Source organism: Neopsephotus bourkii, unplaced genomic scaffold (genome assembly GCF_033783945.1).
Source record: "Neopsephotus bourkii isolate Nb327-2 ecotype Australia unplaced genomic scaffold, CSIRO-AGI_Nbou_v1 NB_780, whole genome shotgun sequence".
NCBI lineage: Eukaryota > Metazoa > Chordata > Aves > Psittaciformes > Psittacidae > Neopsephotus > Neopsephotus bourkii.
Window position 1 is genome coordinate 732,877 of NW_026901276.1, and position 19,143 is coordinate 752,019.

General features: G+C 38.0%; 1 protein-coding gene across 3 annotated transcripts in view; it reads right to left on the reverse strand.

Moving 5' to 3' along the window:
- The window catches only part of IL1RAPL1 (interleukin 1 receptor accessory protein like 1), a 721,418-nt gene that overhangs the window by 268,755 nt on the left and 433,520 nt on the right, over positions 1 to 19,143 (reverse strand). The gene's annotated exons all lie outside the window — the stretch shown is intronic.

Here is a 19,143-nt window from a genome sequence, read left to right on the forward strand (position 1 = left end):
ATAATAGAATAATGTAAAAAAAATAAATTCTATGTACATGACATTGCTTTTATGGCATTCTTTTCATCCCAAGCAAGAGATAGCAAACAGATATTGTATTTTGTGTTTATTTTATAGCTGTTCATAATAATTTTACTTCTTTCCCAGCCAGTACCTACAATATTTAGAAGGCACTGGTGGACCTTACTCTAAGACTATTTATTTCTCCCTTTTGTCAAACTGCTTTTAACATTACAGTCCCCACTGCGTATTTGAGAGCAATTTCCCCCAAAGTAAGGACGAAGTTCTTTACTGTTAGGGTGGTGAGGCACTGAAATGGGTTGCCCAGGGAAGTTGTGAATGCTCCATCCCTGGCGGTGTTCAAGGCCAGGCTGGACAGAGCCTTGGGTGACATGGTTTACTGTGAGGTACCCCTGCCCATGGCAGGGGGGGGCTGGAACTAGATGATTGTAAGGTCCTTTCCAACCCTAATTATTCTATGATTCTATGATAAAATAAATAAGCAATGCAAGCTCTATATATTCGCCAATGAAATTAGACAACCAACTCACAGACAGACAATATAACAACAGCTCTCAGGGTGAACAGATCATGTTGTAGTACCAGAGGCAAATGCCAAATTGGAGCATCCAGATCCACCTACTTAACGTATCTGAGCATAGTTTAAAGTGGAAGTGGTAATCTTTTTGAAGTCTTCAATTAAAACGAGTCTTGTGATCCTTCCCATTTTGGAATAAAGGATGTTTTAAACTAATGGACTGCTAATTTATTTACATTAGCTTTCAATCCCCATACTCCTATGCCAAAATGTTTCCTCATTACCTAGAGCTTTCATTAGTTTGGGCTCTCTTCTGAAAACTGTCACTTCTGCTGCTGCTGAATATTGATATGCTAGGCAGCCAGAGACGAGGGAACATTGTCTTCCCACATCTTTAATTAGGCTAAAGACAAAATTACTTGATTTTTTTTTAATTTATTTTAGTTTCCAGGGGGGCAGCGAACGAGTGTGTGAAGTTGAGCACTCCTCAGGACCACACTGTGACAATGCTCTCCTACTGTTTTGTAAATGCATTTGACCCCTGATCTGCTGAAAGAGGATCCTGCAGACAGCAGTAAGGAAACATTTTTCTTATTTCCATTCTCGCATTCTCCGAACAGACTGCTGATTTACAACAGTCTCATGTTTCTCAGACATGGCAGGATCTCAAAGATGGTTACATTTTCTCATTCTCTTTAAATTTTGTAAAATCTGTTTCATTTTTCTTTTCAAGAGAGGGGACAGAAATGCTTAAGGACAAAGAATAAGAGAAACATCATTCAAAGAGCTCTGTAGTCCAATTTTCTACAGAAAATGTAAACCTGAAAAGAAAGATATATAAGTTACTGTCAAATTAGAGAATTTTCTTAGAGTTATAAATTCTGGAACAGAATGACCCTTAGCTATCCACTTAATTCAACGACTTGTAAAGAAAACAAACAGAAATTAAGCCCTTATAATGAATCTGTAAGTATAATTTATTAGCCCATTCAAGAATCTGAGTGTATAAAGCAAATAAAGCTAAGCTTTATTAAAAAAAAATTATGGATTCACATTCACTGAATATGAATGACTCTTGCTACTTTTAAGCTAAGAGCCTATCACCATTCTTACCCATGCATGCAATTTAAAATCATGTAGTGTTTTAAAGAACACATTGCTATTTCTTTACATTATGTTGTTCCCCCATTAAGACTCTGTTTGGAATATTTATTGATTATGTGGCTGGAAAACATCATAAAAAGTCACCTAAATCAGTTTTTCCAAATTGGCAAAATTGTTTTTCTGTTCTTGGAACATCTATCCTTTGGAAATAGGAAGAAGGTCTAAAGAAACCATCAAGCTCTGAAGAACAAGAGTGCACTAACTAGGTAAGAAGATTCCATTATTGAATGACAGGGAGCAATGCATAGGAAGCTATGACAGAGAAGTACTAGCTACTCGATTTGCATTTTTAAATAGTCTCTTTTCTTTCTTTCTGTGTGTTTGAGCATTATGTTTTGTTCATGTTACTGAATCTTACAATTTAAAAATTTCTAGAAGGAGCTGGGAGGGAAAAAATAAAAAAAAAACAAGCACAAAACCTAATTAACTGTAATATCATTCTCTGAAGAAGCAAATTGAGCAAAACCTTTTTGTTTCCTTGCTTATTTCATTGGGTCGAGATTTTTTGTAGTTTTTTTTGGGGTTTTTTTTTGGTGGGTTTTGTTTGGTTGGTTGGTTGGTTGTGTTTTTTGTTTTGGGTGTTTTTTTTTTTCTGTTTGGGGCTTTTTTTTTCACACTCTTCAGAGTGAATTGGCCAAAAATTCTGGTTTATGTTTTGGCCTACTAAGAGCTCTGTTCTGCAACAGTGGCAATGTCAATTGCCAGAGCTAGAATTCCTCTTGAGGCACATCCAAGTTTCCATCGCAACAGCAGATTAATTACCAGATGCAGCTTAGGCTTCCTGCTCTGTAAGAAGAAATATCTCAAAAATGTTTAAACCCATTGTTTGAAGAGGATGTTTGAATTTAATGACTCCAAGTTGTGTGCCTGTCATTTGAATCATATGGATATAAGACTCCTGCAGACAGAAGCACAAATTGACTGGGCTGTAGGGTAATAATTATGTTCTAAAATGTCAGATATAAGGTACTGAAGCAGTCTGGATGGATACTTTGTCAGCTGAGTTCCCTAACATAATTTTCTCTCAAAATCCCAAAGTATCATCAAAGGACCTAAAGCACAGGATGTCCCCCGGTGACACAGACTTTTTTATTGCAATGCCAAATACTAACTGCACTGTCAATGTGACCTATTTCATACTCTGTGTCAGAAACCTAGGCTGTAGGAGTGATACAAAACTGAAAATAATGATATAAAAGGCAGAGAAACGCAAACAGTATGAGCAAAGAAAACCAAGATAATGGGCTCACAGAACAGAAAAAGGGAAAGAAAACTAAACAGTTCCCAGGTAGGAATGAAGAAGAAGAAAGAGGAGGTAAATGTGCTGATAACAGCTGGAGCATGGTGGATACAGTAGGTGTGGAGCCCCTCAGCTAGCAGAAAAAGTAGCACAAAGCAGAGCTCTCTGGCAAGCATGCATATACTACAGAGGGTCAAAAAAAAAATTAAAAAAAAAATTTAGACCATACAAAAACAGGAATCAATAAGCTATTTGGGGATTTTTGTTTAAGACAACAAATCCATTTAAATCAAATACAACTTAAAAATAAATTAAATTAGCAAGTAACCTATCAGAACAGGAGGAGGAGGAAGATGAGACACAAGGGGGAAACAGAGAAGAGAACACATGCAGAGCAAAAGTAGTTTCTCTAAACTACTTGCAATATCAACAACTACATTTAAAGGAATTGCTTAGAGAACTAAGCACTCACAGCATAATTTCGTTATACTATAAATCTCAAAAAAGGGCAAGATAGGCTACTTTTACAGAACTCTACTTTTTTCTTGCACTGAATAAAACCTGGCAATTGTCAGCCTCACCAGAGAGAATTTGGCAGTGGATTTATACAGCTCAGTGCTTCCCAGGCAGCAACGCTCATCATCCCTATTCATGACAGAAGGAAGGAAACTGGGACTCTTTTTGCTACTTGTCCACTCTGGTGCTTTTCCAGGCATACCCTTAACCAGCAGGATAATTCAGGGAGATATAGCACGTATATTCGTCTTCCACATATACAGAAGACACACTGTCTTTGGGACTAGAAAGAAATGGTCTTTGGAAAGTCCTCACCACTACCCCTGTTTTATTTCATTGTAGAGTGCAGCCAAATTGCTTTCATTGTGTAAAGAAGTTCCTCTCCCCAAAGGTGTTAACGATAAAACTATCTTCATCTAGCACAAAAAATGAAGCATTCAAAGGAGAGATGAACAGGTCAAACAGACCTCTGTTGATCCTGACGTTTTATCATCAGGCACAACACTACCTTTCTGCAGTTCTAAATAAGGTCTGATGGAACCATAGTACAATAATGATACCTACAAATGCAGCCAGACCTATTTAAGTGTTTTTTCATTTAAGACAGAAATCTTAAGTCTTTGCATTCCTCTGCATTTCCATTATTTTTCCTCCATTTTCAAGGGATGTAATACTTGTAGTACGTAGTCTATCATTACACTGTATTTTTACAGGGCATATTAAACGCAATGACAAATTAGGAAGATAACTGGCAGCAGAGCAGACATGTTCTTTCAGTGTCCATCATGACAGCAAGTTAAATTTTACCCTTTCAGTAGAATTACGAGAAAACTTGCAAGGTGTGTATTAATAGACATTAGCTGTTTGTACTGAGTTACGCTATATATAATAATAATGCTATTTACCATGGTAAACAAACCAGAGAACAATCAGAAAGCAAAAAAAAAATCTTTTATGTTTCTCCTCACCATACAAGCTGAGTTGGGAATGTAACTTTATTTCCAGCTCCTCTCAAACTGGACATTAAAAAGAAAGTCTGCAAAAAGTCTTTTCTTCACAGTATTTAAAATTTGAATAAGTAAACTTGTCCAGTGAGGTCAATATTCACTTTCTACAAATTGTCCAACCCATTTCAGGGGGAAATTTTTGTTGACTTGATCAGTAAGTTTTTTCATGGTTTTGTAGACACAAACCAGTCCTTTCTCAGACCAAGTAAGTTCTGTTAGTTACCTGGATGCCTGAAAGCTGGAGAGAAAAGCTTTAATTCAAGGGAAAAACAAAACCATGTTATTGATAAGCTACTCATGCTCTTGGGCAGTGGCTCCAGAGGCTCTTTGTGAGCTTTAGAAGTTTTGCACAAAAAAAATATAAAGCCTTTAAATAGCAGTGGGGTTGCTTAAGGACATTGCTGAGCCCTTGGGCCACGTGGTGAGGGAGGAAGGCCAGAGAGTACTGCAGCCAGAATTGCTGCCATGCAGTGAGGTCACCCTAGTGGCAGGGTCTGATGCCTTCATCAGTCTATGGCTTCTGAACCATTTATAAAAATCAGCAGTTTTCAAACTTTCTATGCAAAGTTCCTGTTTGTTGGTTTGGGGCTTTTTTACCCCAACCTCTGGGATGGCTGACTCCCACGCTCCCTGGCCCTGATAGCTGAAATCACAGATTGTCTTTTCCACAAAGCTTCCAGAGCCAAAAGAGCTGCAAGTGCTGGGGCAGTGCTGCAGGAATGGAGGAGGAGAGAAGTAAAGTGGAGGGAAACAAACAGAAGCTGGCTGGAATTTTCCTCTGTGTCTCAGAAATTACCTCCTGCTTCCACACCCCCAGGGGACAACCCAGTTTGAAAACTTCATTTGACCTCGACTGAATTGCATAAGCACAAACTTCTTCCCTCAAGGATCACCTAATTATTTGCATGATACTACGAAATAACCCACTGCACATGAGACTCCAGGACTATTTGTATACCAGTGCTTTGCAAGATAGTTGTTTTACTGTGTTTGAATTAGTCACACCAGAAAGTATTGCTTGGATTTAGTGTCTACTTCCATCCTTGGAAACCAAAACTCCCACATTTTATGTTCTGCCACAAGTGATATATGCTGCCATCCTAAGTTTCCCCTTCCCTCCCACCCTACCAAGAGATAATGCACAGTCTTATAACTGTTTTAGAATAACACTTTCCTTGTGTCAGAGAGAGCTACTGATTGATGTGAAAGGCCTTTTATTGATGCTTTGGACAATAAAAATGAAATACAAATTAGCCTTTAGAAAGGGAATTCAATTTTCTCATCCTTATACCTTAAAGATTCTTTTCTGAGTAAGCTAGAAAAAAACCTAAGTGTAAACTTTTATGTTATTGACTTTTCTGCATGATCTCTGTCTTTTTTAATATCTAAGTGAAACTTATCCCCCTGTGAAAGCTGTAATCAATCTGACATTGATTTCCACATTTTAATAAAGCCTGACTTTCTTAGTACAAAATATTTGAACAAAATTATGACAATCTTAATTAAGAATTTGTATGGTCAGTTACATGAAAGGCAAAATTGCATGATGTTTACTGATTTCCCTATAAAATATTTTCTTTAAAATTAAAGATTCCTTTCATATAAATTAAAAGGAAAAAAAAAAAATAAAAAGCCATACTCTTACAGCACTGGAATGTCTAAATACTCCTATAGTGTAACACTTTACTCTTACAGTAAAAGAATATGCATCTAAATACATTTTATTTGAAGTTAAAACTTTCTTTCAGATAAGTTTAAAAGAAAACTCCCATATTCTTACAACATATATTCCTATACTCTATGTGTCTATACGTACGTATGTATCTGTCAGGGCCTAGTGAGCTTGGACAGTGACAGCAAAGTCCTCAGGTCATAGGTTTGGTTAGAGTATCCTTCTCTTAGATGGATGGACTTACAAGGCTAAATGAGCTCCATCTGCCTGGGTTTGAAGTTAGAGTTTTCCTCCTAGGATGGCTGCCCAAAGGCTAGTGAGCCCATCCTGCCCATGGGCACACTTTGTCTGACCCTTCAGTTGAGACCTGTCTGTGCAGGCCCGAAGGGTTTAGTCACACTTGCAAAGCCCTGTGCTTGTAGTAAGCGTGGGTAAAGCCCTTCCCAAATCTTCGTTCGCAAAGTCAAGCCATCATCATCATACATATGTATACATGTATAAATCAGTTACACTGGTATCTTAGGGAGTCCATTAATTGTAAAACTAATCAGAGAGAGTATATGATTTAAGAAAATTATAATTTAAAAGTTTTCTAAAGTACATTAATACCATATCTATGCACTGCTCACTGCAAATAAATCTTAATTTTAAAAACTATTTTATATTAAAATACTTAGTATGTGAACTCTTTCAGGGTACAGCACTTAAATATGATTACAGGTAAAAATGTTACAGGTGGCTAAAAAGGATGGGAATCAATCAGAAAAAAACATTGTACTGCACAAATTATATAAGGTGAGCACAGTATGGATTATCCCTAGTCTGAATTTAATAGTATATTAATATTTTAGTGCTACTTACAAATATAGTGCTGAATTAGGTACTCATTTCTGTGCAGCCTCCCAGGATTGTTAGCAAAGAAATTTTGGGTCAGTGAGTCATAAAGCACTAAAATGGAGACATGTCAGAATGATACGAAATGTTTTATCTGCAGCAGATCTATGTATATTCCCAAAGGAGACAAAAGTATGAAGAGCTTGTGAATGTACCCTTATAGCTGAAAAACCCTTTAGCTTTCTACAAACTGTAGCAGGGAGATAATACCCTTGCATGAAATGCCTTTACGTAAACTGTTGCTTTATAATTCAGGAGGTGATGGCACTTGCCATCACCAATGATCATGAAGAACCAATAATCATGAAGAAGAGTAAATTTTATACCTTGTTTAGCACCATATGCAAGAATAGCAGAAATGCAGTACAATGACTTATTTGGAAAATGGCAAGTTAACAGAGTTTTCTTATTTCTCCTATTTCTTTCATTTACAGAATCACAGGATCACAAAACATCTAAGGTTGGAAGGAGGTCATACGGACTGACTCCCCTGCTCAAACAGGGTCACCTAGTGCTGTTTGTTCGGGAACATGTCCAGACAGTTTTTGAATATTGCCAAGGATGAAGACTCCTCATTCTCCCTAAGAATCCTGCACCAGGGCTCAGTTACCCTCGCAGTGAAGTGTTTCCTGATGTTCAGACAGAACTTCCTGTGTTTCATTTTGTGACCATTGCCTCTGGTCCTTTCACCAGGCAATGCTGAAAAGAGTCCTGGCTTCATCCATTTTGCATACTCCCTCCGTGTATTTATATGTTAGTAAGTTCATTGCAGAGATGAACCAATTCCTTAATCACCTTTGTGTGTCTTCATTGGACTCCTTCGAGTATGCCCATATCTCTCTCATACTGGGGAGCCCAGAACTGGTCACTTTCTGCAGGTGTGGCCTCATGAGTGCTGAGTAGGGGGAAGACTAGACTCCCTCAGCCTGCTGCCAACAGCTTTTCTAATGCAGCCCAGGTTATCATTAGCCTTCTTTGCTGCAAGGGCATGGTACTGGGTCATGTTTAACTTTATTTCCACCAGGACCCTCAGGTCCTCTTCTGCAAAGCTACATATATTATTATTCATAGAACATCTGTTTTCTAGGATTTTTTTTGGTTGGCTTTTTTTTTTTTTTTTTTTTCTGACAGGGAGTGGAGGGGAGCTAATAAATCAAAATACATTCTCCAAGGATTTATAGAAAAGGGACAGAAAAAAAAACAGTTGGTATGAGAATGAATGAGAGAAAAAAGCTTATTTATTGAAGCCAGAGGCCCTTAAAATTATGTCTACCAGGAGTGTGTGCCCAAGCAGCTGTGTCTTCATGGGGTTCTGAGCTCAGGAACAACTGAGTGTTAATAAGTAAGTCCTGATGACTCAGAAGGTCATCAAATATTGGAACATCTTTGCCACCACATCATCCATTTTGCAAATGCAATCCACCTTCTTTATAGAAATAAAACTGACAGCATTATTGGAAACAAGGAAGATGCTGACTGATGAATTAGCACAACTGCAATCTACAGCTCAACTAGAGCTAGAGGAGGACAGATCCTATCATTCAGTCTCAAATGTTACATTGAATCCTTTTGTTTAGCTGTTATGCAGCTGCATAAAGATTATCCCTTGCAGGTTTCTGTCTTGTTTCTGAACGATTAGATTTTTATCTCCTGCTAACTCTGCGTGTGTTCTTTTCTGAATAGAAGATATTTCTCATGTTCCATTATCAGAGTTACTCATTAAAGGTAGATATGGACAGAGATATCCAGCAATTATATTTATTATATGTATTAGAAGAATGACTTCTGCACATGCATAAGATTCCTTTGAAATACTCTCTGTAAGCCTTCTCCATATCTACCCAGCAAAAATGAAAATAAGTATGACACGGTTTGAAAGTAGACACTAAAAAGAGAAAAATCATCACTAAGTTATTGCTTCAAGGCTGTTTACTAGCAAACTGATGCCACTTCTCTAGACTCCTTGAAACTCTCAAATGACATTGCATTAAAACTCTCAATTTAAAAAGTAAATAATTCCAATACTTATAACTGCTGCAGTTGTTATGAAACAGATTTAATTATTCTTGTTTTACACTTACTTCCCTATGAAGAAAAAAAAAATTCTCTACTAGAAGCAGAATTAAAGAGAAGGTCTCTCAAGTAGCATGTCATCCCATAGATTAATGCGTTGATGTGTGCACACTGAATTGGAATACAAAGCAAGTAGTTTCTTCAGAAGAGTCAGTCTTTGACAATGTTTAACCTGCTACCAAAGCAAAACTTTAGCAAAGTTCAAGAATTTTATGAAATTTATATAAGTGAATACTGCAGAGAAAGTCTAGAATTCCCAAATAGGAAATTCACATGCTGAAAACAAAGCAGGATTTGAAGAAACAGATCAATAAACAAACTGATATAATTCAATTTGCAAGTTTCTTTCATTCAAGGACCATCACATACATAGAAAATTTGCCTGTTGTCCTGGGTTCAGCAGTAGCAGTCATTTTTTTCTCCTTCTTAGTAGCTGGTGCAGTGCTGTGTTTTTGACTTATGGCCTGGGAACAGCACTGATAACACCGATGTTTTTAGTTATTGTTCAAATGTTTACTCTGACCAAAGACTTTCTCAGTTTCATGCTCTGCCAGGGAGGAGGGGAAGCCAGGAGGAAGCAGAAACAGGACACCTGACCAAAACTGACCAAAGAGGTATTCCATACCACAGCACGTCATTCCCAGGATGTAACTGGGAGTTAACCAGGAATGGCTGGTTCACTGCTCAGTTGGGCTGGGTATCAACAGGTGCTATTGTATTCTCTTCCCTTGTTATTTCCCTTATCACTGTTATTACTGGTGGTAGCAGTAGTGATTTGTGTTATACCTCAGTTACTGGGCTGTTCTTATCTCAACCCATAGGAGTTACATTCTTTCGATTCTCTTCCCCGTCCCTCCAGAAGCAGGGCGGGGGTAAGAAAATGGGGGAAGTGAGTGACAGGGCTGCATGGCTGACTTATGGCCTGGGCTTAAACCACGACACCTATCAACTATTTTTGACCGTGCTCTTATGACCAGCTTTACCACAGATAGTTTCCAAAGCTTCCCCAGTGTGGTCTGTATCAACACAATAAATATTTTTTAGTTTGCTCTAATTTTGAGCTCTAAAATTTGATCCTGATCTGCTTCAGTCTGTTGCTGAAAATCAGAGGCATGGAAGCTCAGGCAACAGAAACCAAATTGTACTCCTATTATGTTCACATCAACAGCATCCCTGAAGCCAAATACAGGCAAGCAAGCACTTCCACCCACCCTAGCTACCTACTCTACCCAGTGCTGGAAGTGATATTTCTCAGTCCAGCCTCCAGATCTTCTTTCCAGTCTGCCTGTTTGCCCTTAAAGGTAATAAAAGCCATCTTTATGTCCACACATTCAAAGTGTAGAGAAGTAGTCAGCTTCAGAGAAGAAAACAGCTCAGTGAGCCATTTTAGTTAAACATTACTGAAGGATCCTTTGGAACTAATTTCTTGGAAAGGCCAGGACAACCAGAGGGGCATATTTTTTTTGTTGCAAGGCTCTCAAAACACAAGTGAGTTGAGATTCCATGTTAAAGAATAATTCCCTTCTTCTGCAGCAACCCTAAATAAATTCATTCTTATTTTCCTGATTCCATAATGTAAAAAAACAACAGCTATGCACTTTCACTCCTCTCAATGACAGGTTTCCATCTCCAGTGGCCAGCCCCAAGCAGAGTATGACACATCTCAGAATTCAGCAGAGCTGAACCACTAAGGCAAATAACTCTGAGGTGAAAAATGAAAAGGCTACAGAGGCTTCAGCTGCCCCAATGAACAAAGAGGTATGAGAATACGGCAGAGATAGGTGCCAGACACCGTAACTATGTATTTTCATTTCTTGATTTAGTTTTCAGACTTGCTGGTCTCATCCTCAGAATCATGAATCATCCAGAATATCCAGACATGAAAATCCAAATTCATGTAAACAGTGCAACGTGAATGTATGAAAGCATTTATGCATAGATAGCTTTGAATAATTTCACCTAATGCAAGCATGCCTGTGTAAGCTATTTTAATTTGACAGAAATGAGGTTTGCTTTATACATGTTTATTCACATTTTTATTTATTTAGGTTTGAGAAGCCTAAAATGTAAACTGAAAAATTCTAAACACATTTCAGATAATTGAAAGTCACTGCCTCTTCTTTTTCAGTGGCCCAACTTCTATGTATCAGTGTCTTTGTACAGTGCCTTTCAGCACAGATATGTGAAAGATGGTAGGAGAGACCTCTCCAATACTGTTTCTTGGTGGTGATCTCCCAGAAAAATCCACTTCATTTGACAGAAATGCAGGATCTCTGCTTTGGCTTGTCTGGCTGCTTCCTCCTGTAGCAGGACACAGCTTTCAGATGGGCTGCCAGCTTAATTATCTGTGGCTTTTTCTGACCTAGCTTCACCTCCAGATTCCTCACTGTCTAAATACAAGAATAGCTGTATAACACAGTTTGGTTCAGTTCATAAATACAGTACCACCGGTTTGTATAATTGGTGCAGAATTAAATTAATATATAAACTCCTTCTGAATATAAAATTCAACTTATGCTGTCATTCATGTACTACATTTTCTGTTCTATATTTTTATTCCTGTGTGGAATAATGGGGAAAATTAAAGATACTCCCCCCCGCCTCAAATCCTCAAAGTTATGTTACAATATTAAAGACATTTTAGATTTTTAAAGAAAATGTAGCTGCTACTTCTGGGATGGAATGAGGTTAACATGCACAGAATCTGCCCTATGATAGCTCCCCAGCACCCCTGTGACCTTGGCATATGCTGAGATTAACTGAAGAGAGAGTGGAAAGGAGTGAAGACACTGTGGACGGGCTCTTTTATACTTCCTGGAAGTGCGGGAACATGAAGATGCCATGTACTGATAAACATCAGTAGCAGACGACAAAGAAGGATCGTAAAGTGAGAGAATTTCACACCAGAAATACATATCACTAGAGCCACTCAAGTGCCACAGATACATACTCAAGCTTCATGTTTAGTTTAAGCTCCATAACAATATATTTAACCTTATAATCATATACTATTAAAATTCCATAGGTATTTAGATAAGAAATTTGGATTTGTATTACTGTGAAGGAGCCTAAACAGATACAACGACCTCTTAAATGGTCAGGAGGCCCGAGAAGCAAGTGATTTATGATGATAACTGACAGATGGAGGGGTTTTAGTCTTGTAGGAAGCCTGAGAAAAACAGAACTGAGGAAAACAGGACTGGGAAAAATAAGATTAACAAACTTCTAATCAAGAAAGACTTGAAGTCTGCTACATCCTGACAATTCCTGGAAAACTGTCAAAATACGCTTTTCACAACTGAGAAAAATACTATTAGGTGTCCTTTTGTTCAACTTGCCTGATTATAATCTCATTTTAATACTAAAAATGACACCCGTGGGTCAAAAGACCCCTGCCCAGGTTGGAAGACCCTCCCCTGAGCATGAGTAGTTAGACCATTAGTTATGTATTCCTTGTGCAAGTAAGTTGAACAACTGGTAAAAGATGGAAGGGTTACAGGGAGTTATTAATTTTAATTAAATTGTATAAATATGAGAAATTAAGGGGGTAAAAATGAGAGGGAAGACTCCAACGTAACTGCTGGGATCAGTCAACAGGCTGAACCTGTCTTCTACCCACACAGGGACACCTATTGGGTAAGAGCTAAACTCTATTCACATTTCATTTAATTTCAGCTGGTTTTATATGCTATTTTCATGCTTTTTCTTGCAGCTAGTATATTATATTGTCACTGACAATCTTCAAACCTTAAACCTGTCACAAAATAATATAATAAAACTCTTAGTGAAGATCTATTTTGTGTGAGTTTCCAGAGTCTTAAATTGACTTACGATCAGCTTAAAAACCTCCTTTAATTTTTTTTTCTAACTTAGTGAGTGAATCTGTTACCGTGTACCCTGAATAGGATAGTCAAACTGCCTTCTAATGATGTGCTGTCTGACAAAACGCCTGCAGAGGGCTCTGACAAGCTAATGGGGTTCAAGGGTCTTGTCTTTCCTGGGACAGTAATAAACCCATGAAATTTACAGGTCAAGGACTGACACTTCCACTTCCCACTTACAGGGGAAGGTGGTGATGGGTAGTTTTAAACCCCATTAAAGTCACAATTAAATCCCCGATTTCACTCACAATTATTTCCTTCGGATTGGGAAAGAACAAATAAAACCTGTAAATTCCTGTTTGGATTAAACATTTTGTCACCTTTTTTTTTTTTTTTTTTTTTTTTTTGACAAATTCATATCTATTTGCAAGTAGTTTAATGTTCAGAACAATTTGGGTTAGATAGCTATTTCCTTGCTACTTATTCAGAAACACGACTTCTGCCTGCAGTCTTAGAATCATAGAATCATAGAATAGTTAGGGTTGGAAAGGACCTTAAGATCAAGTTCCAACCCCCCCTGCCATGGGCAGGGACACCTTGCTCTAAACCATATTACCCAAGGCCTCGTCCAACCTAGCCTTGAACACTGCCAGGGATGAAGCATTCACAACCTCCCTGGACAACCTATTCCAGTGCCTCACTACCCTAACAGGAACGAATTTCCTCCTTATATCCAATCTAAACTTCCCCTGTTTAAGTTTTAACCCATTACCCCTTGTCCTGTCACTACAGTCCCTAATGAAGAGTGCCTCCCCAGCATCCTTATATGCCCCCTTCAGATACTGGAAGGCTGCTATGAGGTCTCCACGCAGCCTTCTCTTCTCCAGGCTGAACAGCCCCAACTTTCTCAGCCGATCTTCATATGGTAGGTGCTCCAGTCCCCTGATCATCCTCGTGGCCCTCCTCTGGACTTGTTCCAACAGATCCATGTCCTTTTTATGTTGAGGACACCAGAACTGTACACAATATTGTCTTGATGTCTTTGTTAGAAGCAGCCAAATCCAGTAACCAGATAGATGAGAAGCTGCTCAGTACAGGAAAGATACGGAGCTGTTGGAAAAGGTCCAGAGGAAGGCCACAGAAACAATCAGAAGGATTAACACCTCTCCTATGGGGAAAGACAGAGAATTGGGGTTGTTCAGCCTGGAGAAGACTCTGGTAATCTTGTTGTCTAATGATTTTCTAAAACTTTCCAAAAACTAAAGCAAGGGCACATAACATGTCTAATCAGTTTTTGCATCTTTCTAGAAAACTTGAAGTAAGACTATTTCTTAATGTTCAGTTTCACAGTAGTATTTTTTCTGATTTTTTTTTAGTTATTATTTTATTTTTAATTACCATTTTTAGACCCACTAAATTATTTCAAAGATGTATTTCATTATACTATCATAAATATATAATGTCTCAATATGACTTCCTCAAGTCCTAAATATCTTGAAAACATTCATTTTGCAGTGGCCAAGAAAATAACAGAAACGTTTATCTTCTCAGCTAACCAGTTTTGGAGCTACTACAAACAAAACAAATACAAAATAGCAGCAAAAATGCCAGACAACATTTCAGGGTATCGTAAATGTCACCAGAAGAGTCATAATGTGAGGAAAGAGAGATACCGTATTAAAAAAAAAAAAAAAAAAAAAAAAAAAAAAAACCCCAAAACTCAACCCCTCAAAAAAAAACACCCCCCCAAAAACACCCAACCCAACAAAACCCAAATCAAACAAACAAACAAAACAAAACAAAACAAGAAAAAAACAACAAAAAACCCCACCCTGCCCCCCCGAAAAAAAAAGACAAAAAACAACCCACCAAAACAAAAAACTCAAAAAATGCCACCAAAGAAAAAGCTCATTCTGTCTGAGCTACTTTGGGGATTGTTTGTTTTTTTTACAAGGCTTGTAATGGGACATATTTCATTGTATATATGGATTAGCAACTGCTACTCCATAATACCAAAACTTTCTGTATAATTTCTTTTTCTTCCTTTTTTTTTTTTTTTGAGGAGAAAGATAACTCATAAATATTTCAGCTTCCAGTTACTGAAAGAGCAACACTGAAATGCTGAGATCTTGAATAAGAACACAAACTGTGCACCAAAGAAAACATACAAGGAAAGGGTTTTGTTCAAGTCTGCAAGGCACTGATGCAACACAAATGTTTTGAGGAACATGATTTTCAAGCCCTCATATTACACACTGCTTCCTCCTTCTGCTGGTTGAAATTTAGGAGACACACTTGCTGCTACTGAGATCAACAGCAGAAGTCCTACGGACTTCAATCTATAGAGGTAGGCTCTTCCTTTTTACACGTATGCATTGGTGTTAGCCAAGAGTATTGTATGTTATAGTACAATGTGTTGACAACATAATATTTGGCCCTTAAGAATTTATTTGCACCTTCTTTAAGCATCCACATAAAATTGCACACTTCTTCTGTTATTATATTAAATAATTTTTGAAACAGGCGATTTCTGAATCTCAGGCATTACAAAATACCAATGGTTGTAGAACAGCTGTTAACAAGATAGACAAATATACGTATATTGAAATGTAAATTTCCTCAGAAATGAAAGAATTGTTATCAAAAGTGGGACAACAAATGGAAGCTTTCTACACTGTCGACATGTTTGAATCAAGGAATGAATGTTATTCCTCATAACAGTCAAAACATCTGAAATGTGTCATTTTTATGTAAGAAGGACGGAACTCAAAAATATGTTCAAATTTTAACATACGGTAGCTCTGATAAATGCCAGCATTACCTCAAAAGTCCTTTAGCATGACCTCAAAAGCCCTTTAGCATGACAGCAACCCAGTCTGTTATGAAAATAAAGTAGTTATAAAACAAAGTTGTTTTCAGCGGATAAAAACCACTCATAGGAACATAGTATGAGAATGGATTTCTGGTTTCATATGTTTTTAAGTTTCTGCAGATATTTTGCAATGAATGGTCATGATATTACTTTCATTGTAAACATGGGCACCTGCAAAAAACATAATAAACCAAAACTAAACTACATCTGTAAGTACTACTAGCACATGAGTATTACTTATTACAGCAAGATGGGGGTTCAGTATAAATATAGTATTTGATTACTAATTATTCCTGCAGCTTCTCATTGCGGACTACCCAGTTAAACCAAACTACTAGGATGACTTAATCCTATAAAATGTGATGTTGGAAAGGTGTTCCTTGAGAGCATCACTACACACAATTATTAGAAAAATACTGTTTGAAATAAAAGTCATATCCTCTGGTTATACTTCGGTTGTTAGCATTTATAGCCTAGTTCTAGAAAGCTCCTGAATTTCAGGACACTGTCCCTCCTTTTTAAACTAATTGTAAGCTATCAGTTTTAGAGATGAAAGACTGAACACAAGAAGGTAATTCTGAGTAGATTTTACTTATTTGATCAGACTTTCACAATTGTGCAAGCTGAAACAGCTTGATATCAAGAGTTATTCATCTCCCTGGAGGGAACAGAATTGATTTTTTGTGTGTGTGTGTGTAAAACCTGTGTAACCGAGTTCTGTTTCCTGTAGCAGTTCAGTGATAGCTCATCATTACTTCGTGACTGAAGGCACCACTGCTCATTTGACAGAAATAGGCTTATTCTGTTGACAAAGCAGAATTTCACCACAATCTGCTGAAATGCATAATCAGAGGAGAGATAGGCTGCCTCTTCTAGCACACAGGTCCCTCTAAGACAGCTTGCTGCTGTAGTTTCCCTGCACAGCTAGACTTGTGGCTTAAATAAAAATATCATCTGTGGTGGTTTCAGACAGCAAGATGGTATGTTATATTCAGAAGCAGAGGGAAGTCCCTACAGTGGCATGCAGCATATGCACATTTATATATACAGATATTTAATGTTTTAAAACAAGGAAAAAAATTACAAAATTATTTCTAAAGCATTGTTTTTCTTATAATGTCATTAATGAAAAAATAGAAAGGCCCTGACTTAAATGACTACTATATCCCTTTATCTCTCCCTTTCTGTGTACTTACAATATGAATCAGTTATTAATTATATGATCATATACTGAGTGTTCCCTAATTCTTAATGTTTCAAACTATGAAACATTCCTTTCAATGGTTCCTTTAAAAACATAGTTCTCAATTGCTAAATCTGAGGCATGTCATGGTAAGGGTTAGAATCCCCTATGTATATCCTCATTTATTCTGAGAAAAATGCAAAAAATTCAATAAAGAAAAAGAAAAAGGAAGCTATTCAGGGCAGAGGAAAAGACATTATCCTCCAGAAGCTCCCCTGGCTTAGTAGTCTTAGTGGCTACTAAGGCCCCCAAGCTAAAATACAGGCACCCTGTATACCAAGTGTAGCTCAAAAGAAGAGAGTGGTTATATAAACCCTACATCCTCTCTCCCCACCAAAAAAATCCAAGAATAAGGTTGTTTTTGATGGGAGAATGACAGATCTGACTGCAGCCGCACTAAAATATCTCTTTTATCCCTTGCCCTCATTTCAGTTTTAATAAGCTTTCTTGGCTTTCTTATCTTTTTGTTCACTGCACAGCAATTAAGCAGAAATGCAAATGTCATAACCATTTTTATAACAGTGCCTCTTACAAAATTGCAATGAAGTCAGCAGATGATATATTTGTTAAGTGATCTATCGTATTTTTGACAACAAAATCTAGCTAATATAAGGATAATGTCTGTGTATGTACCATATGTGTGTTTGCATGTTTTATAAATGTAGGAAGATTATTAGTTACAATTTTAGCATAACTTCCAAGGAAGCATTAGAATTTGAAAGCTCAAATCAGTTAAATAAGACAGTAAGAGAGTTTATGAATATTCAGTTTGGATTTCAAAAGAACTGTTCTATTTGAGCATTTAAAAAAATTACACTTTTTTTTTTTTTTTTTTGTTCCCTATATGTGAACATACAGAAAAATGAGATTGTGCTCACACAAATATCTGGTAACTACTTTAATTCAGATGTGTTTCCGTATAAGCATCTTCCCCCTTTAGGGGGAAGCCTCATCACAGAATAAACAAGAGAATTCAAATTCATTTTTTTTTTTATTTCACTGAAGGAAATTTAGCAATTGAATCAAGAAACAGGGAATCATAGAATCATAGAATAGTTAGCATTGGAAAGGACCTTAGGATCATCTAGTTCCAACTCCCCCTGCCATGGGCAGAGACACCTCACACTAAACGATGTCCCGCAAGGCATCGTCCAACTTGGCCTTGAACGCCGCCAGGGATGGAGCATTCACAACCTCCCCGAGCAACCCATTCCAGTGCCTCACCACCCTTACAGGAAAGAATTTCTTCCTTATATCCAATATAAACTTCCCCTGTTTAAGTTTGAACCCATTACCCCTTGTCCTACCACTACAGTCCCTAATGAAGAGTCCCTCCACAGCATTCTTATATGCCCCCTTCAGATATTGGAAGGCTGCTAGGAGGTCTCCATGCAGCCTTCTCTTCTCCAGGCTGAACAGCCCCAACTTTCTCAGCCTATCTTCATACAAGAGGTGCTCCAGTCCCCCGATCATCCTCGTGGCCCTCCTCTGGACTTGTTCCAACAGTTCCATGCCCTTTTTATGTTGAGGACACCAGAACTGCACACAATACTCCAAGTGACCTCTCACAAGAGCAGAATAAAGGGGCAGGATCACCTCCTTTGACCTGCTGGTCACGCCCCTTTTGATGTAGCCTAGGATACAGTTGGCTTTCTGGGCTGCGAGCGAACACTGAAGCTGGCTCATGTTAAGTTTCTCATTGACCAGCACCCCCAAGTCCTTCTCCGCAGGGCTTCTCTGAATCTCTTCTCTGCCCAACCTGTAGCTGCGCCTGGGATTGCTCCGACCCAGGTGTAGGACCTTGCACTTGGCATGGTTAAACTCCATAAGGTTGGCATCAGCCCACCTCACAAGCCTGTCAAGGTCCCTCTTGATGGCATTCTTTCCCTCCAGCGTATCAACCGAACCACACAGCTTGGTGTCATTTGCAAACAAAAAATCCCACTGTCCGTGTCACTGACAAAGACGTTGAACAAGACCAGTCCCAACACCGATCCCTGAGGGACAACACTCGTTACAAGTCTCCAGATGGACATTGAGCCATTGACCACAAATCTTTGCATCTTACCATCCATCCAGTTCTTTATCCACTGAGTGGTCCAC